Below are 15,635 nucleotides of genomic sequence, written 5' to 3'. Positions count from 1 at the left end.
CGGTATTCTACTTACATGGAATATCTATATATATAGAATAAAAGATTTCGTAGATTACGGAGAAATTTACGAAATATGTCAGGCAAAGTTTACAGTAATAGATAAGCTAAGATATGAATTAGCAGGTACACTAAGATATGAATTTTGTCTATACACTATTCATGCAATCAATGCAGTAAGACGTGTCTAGACTAAGAATGATAAGCAAGTGATTCCCTAAGAAGGATAAGCAGGTAATTTTCGACACGAAATGATAAGCAAAACTTTTGACATGCAGACACGGCCGAAGTCCAGGCTCACTAATGCATCTAAACAACTATCAGTTAGACACACTAATGCAAGACCTGGTTCGCTAAGACCACCGCTCTGATACCACATGTAAAGACCCGTCCTAATCCATAAGAACGAATACAATAACATATGATTACATCGCGAGGTACTTGACCTCTATATGATATATTTTACAAACATTGCATTCGTTTTTAAAAAGACAAACTTTCATTACATCGAAAGTTGACAGGAATGCATACCATTTCATAATATCCAACTATAAATGATCTAATAATAATCTTGATGAATTCCATGACTCGAATGCAACGTCTTTTGAAATATGTCATGAATAATTCCAAGTAATATCTCTAAAAATGAGCAAATGCACGGCGGAAGATTTCTTTCATACCTGAGAATAAACATGCTTTCAAGTGTCAACCAAAAGATTGGTGAGTTCATTAGTTTATCATAAACAATCATTTTCAATAATATAATAGACCACAAGATACTCATAAATATACGTCCCATACATAGAGACAAAAATCATTCATATGGATTGAAAACCGACCTTAACAAGTTGCATATAGAATATCCTCATCATTCTAGGACAACTTCGAACATGATAAATTCACCATCATTCCGGGACAAATTCGGACATGATAAATTCGCCATCATTCCGGGACAACTTCGGACATGATAAAAAGGGCATCTTCAATTTCGATAATTCAACCATAGAATGTAGTTTCGATTACCTGTGTCTATTTCGTAAAACAGTTATAAAAGCATTGCATGTATTCTCAGCCCAAAAATGTAAAGAGTAAAAGGGATCAAATGAAACTCACGCATATAACTATTGTAAAACAGTTAATAAAGCATTTGCATGTATTCTCAGCCCAAAAATGTAATGAGTAAAAAGGGAGTAAATGAAACTCACCATATTGTATTTTGTAGTAAAAATACATATGACAACAATGGACAAGTGTAGGGTTGGCCTCGGATTCACGAACCTATATCATTTGTACATTTTTTAATATACATAATTATAATCGAACAAATATATTATGATTAGTGATGCAATATATATATATATATATATATATATATATATATATATATATATATATATATATATATATATATATATATATATATATATATATATATATATATATATATATATATATAGTTGATTAACAAGTTTCATTATATTTATATTTTCATTTTATATATAGATATAATAATACAGTTAGGTTATGTGTATTAAATATATATTTATATATAAAATCTTTATTTTTATACTTGTAACTTTAATAACGTCATTAAAACTATTATTTTTCATAATCGTAATTATAATATCGATATAGATAATAATGATAACGATAATAATGATAGTTTTAGTGAAAATAATACTTTTAATAATAATGGTAATTTTTAATAGTTTAAACATAAATTTCAGTAATCATACAGTATTACTAATATTAATGTTTAACGGATAGTTATATTAATAATACTTTGTAATATTAATAATAATAATGATAATACTAATAATAATACCTATGTTAATGATAATAATACTAATAATTATAAAATAATACAAGTATTAATATTAATGATAATAATAATAGTTCGTGTTATTTTCGTAATAATAATAATAATAATAATAATCATATTCATAATAATAATTATATTACTGGTAATAATATTAATATCTAATAATAACAATAATAATAATATTTAGTAGTAATAATCTTAATAATAATAAGTGTTATTTAATAATACTAGTAATTATAATACTAATAAATATAATAATCAAAATAATGATAATAATAATGATAGTGATAATAATTATAACAATAGTAATATTAACAATAATAATAATAATAATAATAATAATTTTTGTAATAAAAACTACTTTCCAAACAAGCTTGTAAAAAGAATGCCCCGAACCGGGCTCGAACCCGCGACCTCCCGCTCGTTACACACTCTCCTAAACCGTTGGGTTGTTGCCCATTTCCTGTTTTATAACCCCAGTTTAATTAATATAACCCGTAACTGATTATAAGCATGTTCTTCTTCTTCCTCCTTTTAATTCGACCAGAGAGCACAATAACAATAATAATGAATCTATGGTTTTTGTTTAAGACTTCATAAACAATTAGATAACTATAACATATGTTCTTGATCAAAAAAAAAATTAAAAAAATAAGAACAGCTATGCTGTTCGACGCTGAATAATATAAAAAAAAATTTTAATTTCGAGTTTGATAACGTTTTAGACAAAAATTTCTATACAAAATACATTTCAAATCAATTTTAGAAACTGTTAGAATCGTTAATTTAACTCAAATCATCTTGGAAAAGTCGAATTTGATGGATGAACATCAGTTGACTTTCAAAAACCCAAACTTTGACTTTCAAAATTCGTAATCGATTTAAAGAATTGGGACGTGAAATAATACAGATAGTTTGAATGGACGATTCCTAACACGATGGCATTTATGGATTTTGCTATATGGTTCGAAATTGATTTAAGAAAAAAAAACGTACAGAGAACAGAAAAAGAAGAAAACAGAAAAAAAAAAAGAAATTCGCCGTGCTCTCCAATCTCAATCCGATTTTTCTGTAATAGGTACGATTAGCTGTAAAAAAAATTGGGATTGGTCGACAATACCTCACGAGTGTGCAGGATCAGAAGGAAACAAAACAGATTAAAACAAAAACAAAATATGCGCCTGATGTATATCTATTTCTATATCTATATATTTATTATTTTTGTTTTGATAATTAATAATTTTATTAATAATAATAATATTATTAGTAAAAAAAAATAAATTATTTATATCGCATTTCATATCTATATATAATATCTTCAAAATAATTATATTAATAACACTAGTATCGATATTATTATTAAAAGTAATAACAACATTGTTATAACAATTATAACTAATATATTAGTATTACAATTTATGGATTATGTATTATAACTATATAATAGGTTATATAGTAATGAGTATTATATATTTTAATAGTAATAATATTTAATCATAATGAAGATATAACAAGTTACATGTTTCCACTATTAACAATACATATATTGATATTAGTGATAATAAAAGCAATTATAATATATATATATATATATATATATATATATATATATATATATATATATATATATATATATATATATATATATATATATATATATATATATATATATATATATATATATATTTATATCTATTTAATCATGGAATTATAATAACATATACATATTTATATATATTAACAATACTTAATTATTCTAATTGTTATTTTACATTTTAAATTCTAATTATTTAAAGTATACATTATTAAATCAAAATATTATATATTCTAATGTTTATATTGATATAATATATACATATTTATTTACAAATAATTGTTCGTGAATCGTCGGAAATAGTCAAAGGGTATTTTGAATATATGAACATAGTTTCCAAAATTTTCGAGACTCAACATTACAGACTTTGTTTATCGTGTCGAAATCAAATAAGAGTTAAGTTTAAATTTGGTCGAAAATTTCCGGGTCGTCACATATGGAGGCTTTATGATGGCTCTTGAACAACCTAATAATACCAAAGACGTCCAAAGCACATGCTCGCGAAGAATTTCATTCTAGTATAGTTGTCATTTCAGAGTATGCACAGTTTAATCCGATTTTGGATTTGTATCAATTGATGAAGTGGTTGTTGGAGAAAAAGAGCAGTTGGTCAATGGTACAAGTGTACAACATCTAGTTCCTTAATCCAAGATGATGAAGAAAAAATCATGACTTGAAAATAGTCAAGACCTAGAAAAGCATTGTTGATAACAAGAGTGACGGCGTGTATGAACAAGTGGTTTGATATATTCACACACATTAAGCTTACTCTGCAGGAAAATAACTGTCAATCTTAAGTAATCAAACTCCGATCGAGTTTCAGTCCCCTTAATCGAAACTCTCGCTTCATATATTAATTACTTCGTATTCAATCTAATTGGGTAGATTAATACATCAATTGTTGAACCCACCCTAGTGGTCCAGTGGTTCACCACTTTACACTTGTGTTTTGGGATGAGGGTGGGGAGGTCTCAAGTTCGAGTCTCCGTGGGATTATTTCGTAAAAGCCGGATTGCCACAGGGAGGTTTTACCGACCCGTATTCAGGACTCAAGTCCGACCTTTATCTGTTAAGATTCCAAAATAAACATTGGAATTTTATAACGCGAGATAGTAAGGAGCTACTAGACAATTAGCACGTGTTAAAATATACAACCGATCACGAAGTTAGTTTAATAAGAAATGTTGAATTATCATGTTAAGGTTTTATGATGGTTTTTTAATAAGTTAGTAATAATGTCAAAGACATCCAAGCTGACAATCACAAGGAATTTCACACTATGAAAATTATCATAAAGAAATAATTTGTTAGTATCTGCTTGGACGTCTTTTGCATTACTTAGTTGTTCAAAAGTCATCATAAAAACCATCGTCGTAATTGGTGATATAGTTTAGTACGTTGTAACTGTCTAGTAACTCCTTACTATCACACACTTTAAAATAATCATGTTTATTTCAGAATCCTAACATATCTTTATCTGACACCCGCACGAACAATCGTAGACGTTCTTTCATTGAAGACAAAAATACTACATCCAGCTAATCTTTACGCTTAGTTTCTTCAATTCATCTTGAGAAACAATTCTTCCTCGATTAAACATCTCTAAATAAAATTTGGTAGAATTTGCATCATACGCTTCACCGACTTCACAAGTAAAAAGGGAAGATGAGTTGATCAACTGTACAACTTCTAGTTCCTTAATCCAAGTCAATGAAGAAACAAGTCGTAAATTGGAAAATGTTATGATCGCCAAACCATTGTTGATAACGACAGTGACGGTGTGTATGAACATGTTGTTTGATATATTCACACACATTAACACGAAAATTACTCTCAAAATCCGATCGAGTTCCGGTCTTCTTAATCAAAAGTCTCGCTTTAGATATTAATTACTCAATTTAATTGAGTAGGTTGATATATTAATCGTTTTATACCCTCACGAATTCAGATTCCCGTTTGGTTTGCACACAGCCATTGAAGATAAAACAATTGGTTAATCTTTTTTCTAAACTTAGCACTCTGATGTGTTGCACGTGGTGTACGAAAATACTATTATTTTTAATACAAAATACTACAAAATATGACACAAGTTTTATTAATTTACGGATGGGATATACCTAAACCTTGCTACAACACTATAGGCAGTGTACCTAATCGTAGAGTAGTGTAGTTTTTAGTAAGTCCGGTTCGTTCCACGGGGAGCTGGTGATACTTACTATATTTTTAACTATATTTATACAAAATATATATAATTATATAAGTAGTAATATTATTATAAAATGGGGGTTTTACCGTTTAATGACCGGTTTGTCGATTCTATATTTTAAGCGTAAAGATAAATGACGATAATTAAAGTGCGTAAAATAATGACAATAAATAAAATGACAGTAAATAAAATTGCGAGTAATAAAATGACAGTAAATAAAGATACGATGAGAAATATAATAAAAGAATTATGCTTATTTAAACTTCCGTAATCATGATGTTTGACGTGTTGATTTTAATTTATTACCATGGGTTAATTGTTCTTTGTCCTGGTTTATTTGATACGTCTATCTGGTTTTTGTCCATAATAGTCCATCGGTCATAAATATAAAGTGCGAGTATCCTCGTCAAATTACCCTTATACCCGAAGTCAAATATTCCAACTGATTAAGGATTTAAACTGTGACGCAGCTATCACTTCTGTCAACAATTACACCAGTTATCACTGTATGTAATCCACCCCTGTTTTAATTAGTTTATGAATATTAATTCATCCACTTGATCAGAATGAATAATCAATTACCCAACCCAATTGATTAATTAAATGATTATAACAGATTCCATATGAACGTCACTAAATAGGACAACCATAATCATTATTAATTATTAGGTTAATTAATTTGAAGATAGGTTCGACAGACTCCAATGAGTTGTCACTCAATTAGACAATACCCCCCATCTATTAATAGTCAATAGTTCAATTTCCACAAGTGTCGGTCTTTTGCCCAAACATTAATTATGGTCCAAAGTTCAATAACCCCTTCTTAATATTTTAGCCCAACATCACGATTACTTCGGCTCAAATAAGCATAATAATAACTTAGTTACGATACATTAATTTAAAAAGGAAGAACATAGCTTACAGTGGTGATTAATCGCGTAGCGTTACACGGGCAGAGTTTCGACTTTAAAACCCGTAAAATATTTCTTACAATAACCCAATTATTATTAAACTTAAATTAAACTTAATATTATAAATATAAATATATATATTCTTACAGAGGGAAAGAAAGAAAAATGAAGTGAAGGTGTTCTTTTTCATTACTACGTGAATTCCATTTTATAGGCAAATGTTGATTTGAAATTTTCACTTATGACCCCTTAACTATGCTCAATTAACAACTTTTTATTATTTATTATTATTCTTATTATGAATTATTTAAATATTATATTATATTCTTGTGCATAGTTGACTTGTACTTTCAGCTCCGTTGCGTCGAGCGTTGATAGTTGGCTCGGGTACCGGTTCCGGATTTTCGAACGTCCTTTCGTATAATTTAATATCTTGTACTTTGCGTTTTGTAACTTGTACTCTTGTCATTTTTAGACGTTTCTCATCAATAAATTGAACCTTTTGAATTGTATCTTGTACATTTGAGCTTTTTGGACGTTTTGGTCTTTCAAATCTTCGTTTTTGTCTTTAAATCTTCATTTTCGAGCGATTTGCGTCTTTCGTCTTCGCACTTATTTATTTAACTATTACAACTAAAAATAAGGAAATTACATTTAAAAACTTTACATATTGGAACGATATTGCTACTAAATATATGTTCATTTGGAGCACTATCAAATATCCCCACACTTGAGCGTTGCTTGTCCTCAAGCAATACAGAACTTGAAATAAAAACATACATGAATCACTTTTTTATTCATCACATTTTGTACATCAGTGATTTTGATATAGCGGTATAAACAATGACAGTAACGATGGTTAAAGGTGGGTGTGTCATCCACAGTTGCCTCGGGTTTAGGTCAAAGACACTTGCAATCAAATAGCCGATTTACTTTCGGTTTCCAAAACAAAGTGCACATTTGAAAGGTGGTTTACCGTCCCACATGACTATGAAAATGTAGATCCTTAAGGAAATTGGATCTTTATGAAAACATTTGATCTTTTTGAAAATTTAATCTAGCTTTTACCCTAGATAAGTTTTCCGGAATAACCCTTCATCGGTGTTTGCAAAATATTTTTGTGGGTTGTGTGGGTTTCAGATTTGAAAATTTTAGCTCAACACTTGTGGTTTTGTGTTACCCACTTGCTAACCTTGTATTAGGAAAGCAACACGTCCAGTTTACTTGTCCCGTATATTACCTTTCGGCAAACTACCGTCCGGTTGTAAAGGAAAGCGATGAACAAGAAACTGTTAAGGCAATGTCCCGTGACAGGCTTTTAATTATGGTCCAAAAACGTGTCGGATGCTAGTACTATCCTTGGTAGGAGCAATAGTAAAGATCATCCTTTGATTTTTCGGTCTGGCACAAGGTCCTGTCTCCGACCATGCTATGCAACCACCGTTCTTACGGTTGACACCCGATTTGGTTCAGGTGACCTAATGAATTCCAATGAATTCTCAGGATTTTACGTTCAATGGTAATGAACGCATTGAAAATAGGTTTTCAGAAAACAAATCGGTTTTATTTTTGATCAAAATATTTTCTCGTTCAAGCTCGAGTTTAGATATCATTGAATTCCATGAGTTTGTAATTCTCAATCTTTAAGGTCAATCTCTAGGATTGAGTAATATCAGTCTTAAAAGCTGATTTTTGATCTTTAAGGAGATTATCCTTTCTGGGGATTTGATTCATTAGTCTTATCAAGCTAATTTGCACGGTGCCCCCCATTATGCGAGATAAATCCTTCTCATGGTTAGGATAAATTTGACCACTTGGCGACCCTGTTTGATGCTGAGGTCCGTGGATTTCCTGCTGATTTTAGAGATGACTTTTCTAGATTTTTCGTCAACCTACAGCTGGTCTGGACGACAACTTCATGACCTAAATCAAGAAGCGCGTGTCTTTTTCGGAAGACTTTACTTCCTTTTAATGATGGAATTGATTCATCGTGTAGATCCATCTTTCTTTAATAAATCGGGTAAAACAGTTAATTTAGTCCAAAACAAAAACACCTGCAATAACTTTACAGAAACATGTGATAGATAGTTTTTAATTGAAAAACTTGGTACATTCTCCCCACACTTAGTTTCTTTCTTTGCCTTTTTATTCTCCTTTATTCCATTTTAAATGAATTCAAGCGTTTTAGGTTGTTTCTCAATTTATGCCCTTTCCGAGGTAACTATAATTTCGGTATTAACACCTAGTTTTCACCGTTCATAAATATGTATAAACATAATTTTGACTTCATTTAATTGAAAATTTTTCAAATTTTCACAAAATTTGGAAAATAAACCAAGTGCAAACCCGAAAGAATTTATAACCCTTCCCCACACTTGAGATCTTGCAATGCCCTCATTTGCAAGAAATCAGTAAAAATTTAAATTCATGAGGGTGATTAGTGTATAAAAATGATTAAAAATACCGAGTTTGCAAACATATTGTTGTTATTTCACATTTGATATTTTGTTTCTTGTCGTCAAAATTAGTACCTTTTTCTGAACTTAATGACAGTCTTTGAAAGTGCGTTATTTTACCCTGTTTTGTATATAACATAAAATACAAACATACATAATTTTGAAGTTGGGTATATTACCCCACGTTCAAAAATTTATAAAATCTAATATTTTTTTTTTGGCATACTTTAAATCAATTAAATTAAAAATAATGATAACAAAATTTCTCGTCCCGCCCTCGGTTAAAGTAATTTCGGTTCAACTACCTAATCTTCAACTCACGACGAATTTTAGAAATCATTTTTTTACTTAATGAAATAAAGTAAATTTTGTTTTTAAATTCACACAAAACTTAAATTTAAAAAGCATATTAATTTCATATAAAACCTACAAAATAAAAAAAAATCAGAATGGGGGGAGAAAACTAGTTCTTTAGTGTCTGCTAGCGGAAAAGACCAATCGAATTTCATTCTCGGAACTACACGAGAACAGAACAACTAACTCCAAACAGCATTTTCTTTTTAGAATATTTGAATCTCCTCACACTTAGGTAGATGTGGTGTCGAAATTGTGATTAACTTCATCGTCAATTTCTCTTGGACCATAATCAACTTGCATATCTGTGACTTTTGCTTTAAGCCAGTGACCAGCTTTTTCCGTAATATCCACAAATTCAACTAGCTTCGCCTTTTCTTTAGGCGACAGATTGGATACTAACCGGTTATATAACTTAAAGTTTCCCTTACTTTTAGCATCAATAACCCGTTTAAAAAGTTTCTTCATTGAACTGTTAATAACGGGGTTATTTAATTTCGTATCAACTATGGGGTTCTTTATTATCAAGTCATCATTAGGTGTTACTTCATTTTCCCCACACTTAGGCGTTCTATTATTGTTAAGCATTACCGTTGGAGTTGGTAAAACAACATGGTTCTTACCAATCGTTTTTGTCGGTTCAACGGTTTTGGTTTGTGGATATTTAGACTGTCGAATCATAAAGGTGATCGATTTCTCATCATTACTAAGTGTCATTCTACCCTTTCTTACATCAAATAACGCCCCGGTGGACGCTAAGAATGGTCGACCTAAAATTAGAGGAACGTTTGAGTCCTCTTCTATGTCAATGACAATGAATTCGACTAGAAAGGTTAAATTACCTACTTGAATGGGTAGGTTGTCAGCAATTCCAACTGGGTGCTTAATGGTTTGATCAAGGAGTCGAACACTCATATCCGTTGGAGTTAACTCACCTACACCTAATCTCTTATATAATGAAAGAGGCATAACACTCACACTTGAACCTAAATCTGCTAGTGCATCATACATGACACAGTCACTAAGTAGACAAGGAACAATAAATTCACCCGGATCACCTACCCTAGGTGGAGGATTTGGTGGAACTGTCTTCACCGGGTTTACTTCTACTGTTTTTGTTTCTTGCACTTTTTTATTCTTCTTCTTCTTCTTTCCAGAGGTATCACAAACTTTATTACTTATTACTTGCTCATACTCAACTCCTTTTCTTGGAAACGGGATGGGTGGTCTGTATGGTGCCACCACTGGCTTTACATACTCGGGTGGTGGTGGTGGTGTAACTTCTTCATTGTTACTTACATCTAAAACTTTCCCATCTTCTGGTATTGGTTTTTCAGAATTTGTTGATATCATGTTAACATTTTCATTCCGAGGATTTACTTCATTATTACTCGGTAGCTTTCCTTGTTCCCTTTCACTCATCAATCTAACAAGAGTACCTACTTGTTTTTCTAGATTCAAAATGGAAGCTTGTTGAGTTCTAAATGACTGATCAAACCTCTCATTCGTTTGGGTTTGAGTTTCAATAAATTGTGTTTGAGATTCAACTAGCTTAAATACCACTTCTTCCAGATTTGACTTCTTCTCGTCGGTTTGTTGTGGTGGTTTATACAAGCCAGGTCTTTGTTGATTGAAAGTGTTGTTTTGAGTTGGTTGGTTATTCGGACCTTGTTGGTTATACGAGTTATTGTCGGGTCCTTTTGGATTGTAAAGAATGTTTTGATTTCGATTGAAGTTTGGCCTTGGCAGTTGATAATTATTCTGATAACTATTTTCCAGCCTTTGGTTCATGTAGACAACATTCTCACGTTGTTCCATCGTTTGTTCAATGTGACAGTCTTTCATTAAGTGTGGTCCACCGCATTGCTCACAATTGATTCGTATTGCGTGAATATCTTTATTCATCTTTTCCATTCGTCTCTCGAAAGCATCTATTTTTGCGGAAACGGAATCAAAGTTATGGCTAGAATCGGCTCTAGCCGCTTTAGATGAGAGATATATATCTTTCTCTTGGTGCCACTCATGAGAGTGGGAGGCTGTGTTATCAATAATTTTGTAAGCTTCAGTTGCGGTTTTCTTCATAATGGAACCACCAGCTGTTATGTCGATGTCTTTTCGTGTAGCAACGTTGACACCTTGGTAGAATATTTGTACTATTTGATAAGTGTCTAAACCGTGTTGAGGACATCCTCTCAACAACTTTCCAAATCTTGTCCACGCCTCATATAGAGTTTCATTTGACTTTTGTGTGAACGTAACAATTTCTCCTTGAAGTCTCACGGCTTTAGATGCCGGAAAGAATCTTTTAAGAAATTTCTCAACTAAAACATTCCATGTGTCAATCGCCCCTTCAGGTAACGATTCTAACCAATCTTTGGCTTCTCCCTTTAAAGTCCAGGGAAACAACATGAGATAGATCTGTTCATCCTCAACTTCTCGGATTTTAAATAGTGTACAGATCCTATTAAATGTACGAAGATGTTCGTTTAGATCTTCCTTCGGCGCACCACTATATTGGCACTGATTAGTTACCATGTGTAGGATTTGTCCTTTGATTTCATAATCTGGCGCATTAATGTCTGGCTTAATAATGGCGTGACCTTGGCCCGTGCGTGTGGCTCTCATTCGGTCTTCCATACTTAGAGGTTCCAGATTTTCCATAATTGAATTTGTTGAATACGAATCACTAGAAGATTCTGATTTAATGGTTTGTGGTTCAGGAGGAATGATTAGTGGTTCTGGATCTTGGAATTGTCCCTGAATATTCTCCGGATTCTCAATTGTGAGGTCGGGTTCAAAAGATGGATTATCGGAAATTTGAGTTGGAGTTCTTGGTCGACTAGATGATGATTCTAAAGAAAAATCAACGGCGACAATATTGGCTAGATGTCTTGATCGAGTTATAGGTGGTGAACGTATGAAAGGTGGTGAACGTTTTACTCGGTGCATTCACTGAATATCCTATTAGTTTTTAAAAGGAAAGAAAAATTATATAAGTTATCCAATTAATAGACTTTTCTGATTTTGCCCACGTTTCGAATAGCCAAAAGATGCAGCAGAGGGGCAGGATTCGTTTGGTCTCAATATAATTGAGTACTGTTTGGCTCCAATAACCCGGTCCACGTACAAATCCAACTATTACTACGAACCAGAAAATTTTGATGTCTATCAATTTAACCACTTAAAATAAATTTTCGTAATTTTAAGAAATTTAGATAAGAAGTAGAATAAAAATCTTATCCTAAAACTAGAATAGCGAGAAATAAGAAAGAAAAAGATTGCGCGTCGAAAAAGGTCGAAAAATAAAAGGTCGAAAAATAGGCGTCGAAAAATAAAAATAAGAAAGTAGCGCGAAAAACGGCGTCGCAAAATTCTAAAGCACATAAATCTTAGTCTAAGGAATAAGCACTTAAGAGATTTTACGGCAAACCTAAAAATTCTAGAAATAAAAATAACTATGGCAAAACTAAACTTAATACTAAAAATTGTAACTAGAGTCTAAAAATCTAAAGGTAATAAAAAAAACTTTTTTTTAAATTTTTTTTTTTATTTCGTTTTTTAAGGATTTAAAATTTTTTTTATTTTTAAAAAAAAAAATTTTTTATATAATTTTTTTTTTTTTAAATTTTTTTTAAAAAAAACGATTTTTTTTTTACAATTTTTTTTTAAAACGAATTTTTTTTTCTTTAAAAAAAACGATTTTTTTTTACACAAATTTTTTTTTTTTTTTTAAAAAACGAAATTTTTTTTTTCTTAAAAAAACGATTTTTTTTTTTTTTTAAAACGATTTTTTTTTACAAATTAATAATTTTTTTATAATTATAATTTTTTTTTCAAAACTTTTTTTTAATTCATTTACTATTCATGAATAGTAAATGAAAATAAATTAATTAATTTACTATTCACATGAAATCGACATGATAGAAATTATTAATTATAAGTTACATAATATACCCCTGAAGTATTTAATAAATACGACTTTTTAAAACTTTACGTATCAATTCTAAAATATTATTATATTATTATATTCTATTTCAATATTATTATATTATTATATTCTATTTCAATATTATTATATTATTATATTTTATTTCAATATTATTATAATTAAAAATATAGCGTTTTAGCGCTCCCCGGCAGCGGCGCCAAAAACTTGATGTGTTGCACGTGGTGTACGAAAATACTATTATTTTTAATACAAAATACTACAAAATATGACACAAGTTTTATTAATTTACGGATGGGATATACCTAAACCTTGCTACAACACTATAGGCAGTGTACCTAATCGTAGAGTAGTGTAGTTTTTAGTAAGTCCGGTTCGTTCCACAGGGAGCTGGTGATACTTACTATATTTTTAACTATATTTATACAAAATATATATAATTATATAAGTAGTAATATTATTATAAAATGGGGGTTTTACCGTTTAATGACCGGTTTGTCGATTCTATATTTTAAGCGTAAAGATAAATGACGATAATTAAAGTGCGTAAAATAATGACAATAAATAAAATGACAGTAAATAAAATTGCGAGTAATAAAATGACAGTAAATAAAGATACGATGAGAAATATAATAAAAGAATTATGCTTATTTAAACTTCCGTAATCATGATGTTTGACGTGTTGATTTTAATTTATTACCATGGGTTAATTGTCCTTTGTCCTGGTTTATTTGATACGTCTATCTGGTTTTTGTCCATAATAGTCCATCGGTCATAAATATAAAGTGCGAGTATCCTCGTCAAATTACCCTTATACCCGAAGTCAAATATTCCAACTGATTAAGGATTTAAACTGTGACGCAGCTATCACTTCTGTCAACAATTACACCAGTTATCACTGTATGTAATCCACCCCTGTTTTAATTAGTTTATGAATATTAATTCATCCACTTGATCAGAATGAATAATCAATTACCCAACCCAATTGATTAATTAAATGATTATAACAGATTCCATATGAACGTCACTAAATAGGACAACCATAATCATTATTAATTATTAGGTTAATTAATTTGAAGATAGGTTCGACAGACTCCAATGAGTTGTCACTCAATTAGACAATACCCCCCATCTATTAATAGTCAATAGTTCAATTTCCACAAGTGTCGGTCTTTTGCCCAAACATTAATTATGGTCCAAAGTTCAATAACCCCTTCTTAATATTTTAGCCCAACATCACGATTACTTCGGCTCAAATAAGCATAATAATAACTTAGTTACGATACATTAATTTAAAAAGGAAGAACATAGCTTACAGTGGTGATTAATCGCGTAGCGTTACACGGGCAGAGTTTCGACTTTAAAACCCGTAAAATATTTCTTACAATAACCCAATTATTATTAAACTTAAATTAAACTTAATATTATAAATATAAATATATATATTCTTACAGAGGGAAAGAAAGAAAAATGAAGTGAAGGTGTTGTTTTTCATTACTACGTGAATTCCATTTTATAGGCAAATGTTGATTTGAAATTTTCACTTATGACCCCTTAACTATGCTCAATTAACAACTTTTTATTATTTATTATTATTCTTATTATGAATTATTTAAATATTATATTATATTCTTGTGCATAGTTGACTTGTACTTTCAGCTCCGTTGCGTCGAGCGTTGATAGTTGGCTCGGGTACCGGTTCCGGATTTTCGAACGTCCTTTCGTATAATTTAATATCTTGTACTTTGCGTTTTGTAACTTGTACTCTTGTCATTTTTAGACGTTTCTCATCAATAAATTGAACCTTTTGAATTGTATCTTGTACATTTGAGCTTTTTGGACGTTTTGGTCTTTCAAATCTTCGTTTTTGTCTTTAAATCTTCATTTTCGAGCGATTTGCGTCTTTCGTCTTCGCACTTATTTATTTAACTATTACAACTAAAAATAAGGAAATTACATTTAAAAACTTTACATATTGGAACGATATTGCTACTAAATATATGTTCATTTGGAGCACTATCACACTCAAACTTACTATTTTCAACTGTAAGTTTATTCATGCCGAATTCTCTAATATGTTTGTTGATTTAAAGATGCGTATTCAAGAAAAAATTATATCTCTGCATGATGTGGGAAAACAATGCGAAGAGATTATCAGGATGTAGTGTTTATGTCTGGAGTGAAAGAACGCCTACAATTGTTTATGCGTGTGTTAGATCTTTATCTGTTAGGATTCGAAAATAAACATGTATATTTTAATACGCGAGATAGTAAAGAGTTACTAGACAATTACAACGTACTGAATTAAACCACCGATTACGAAGTTAGTTTGTTAAGAAACTTTAAA

Source organism: Rutidosis leptorrhynchoides, chromosome 1 (genome assembly GCF_046630445.1).
Source record: "Rutidosis leptorrhynchoides isolate AG116_Rl617_1_P2 chromosome 1, CSIRO_AGI_Rlap_v1, whole genome shotgun sequence".
Taxonomy (NCBI): Eukaryota; Viridiplantae; Streptophyta; class Magnoliopsida; order Asterales; family Asteraceae; genus Rutidosis; species Rutidosis leptorrhynchoides.
Note: the sequence above shows the minus strand (reverse complement) of the source record.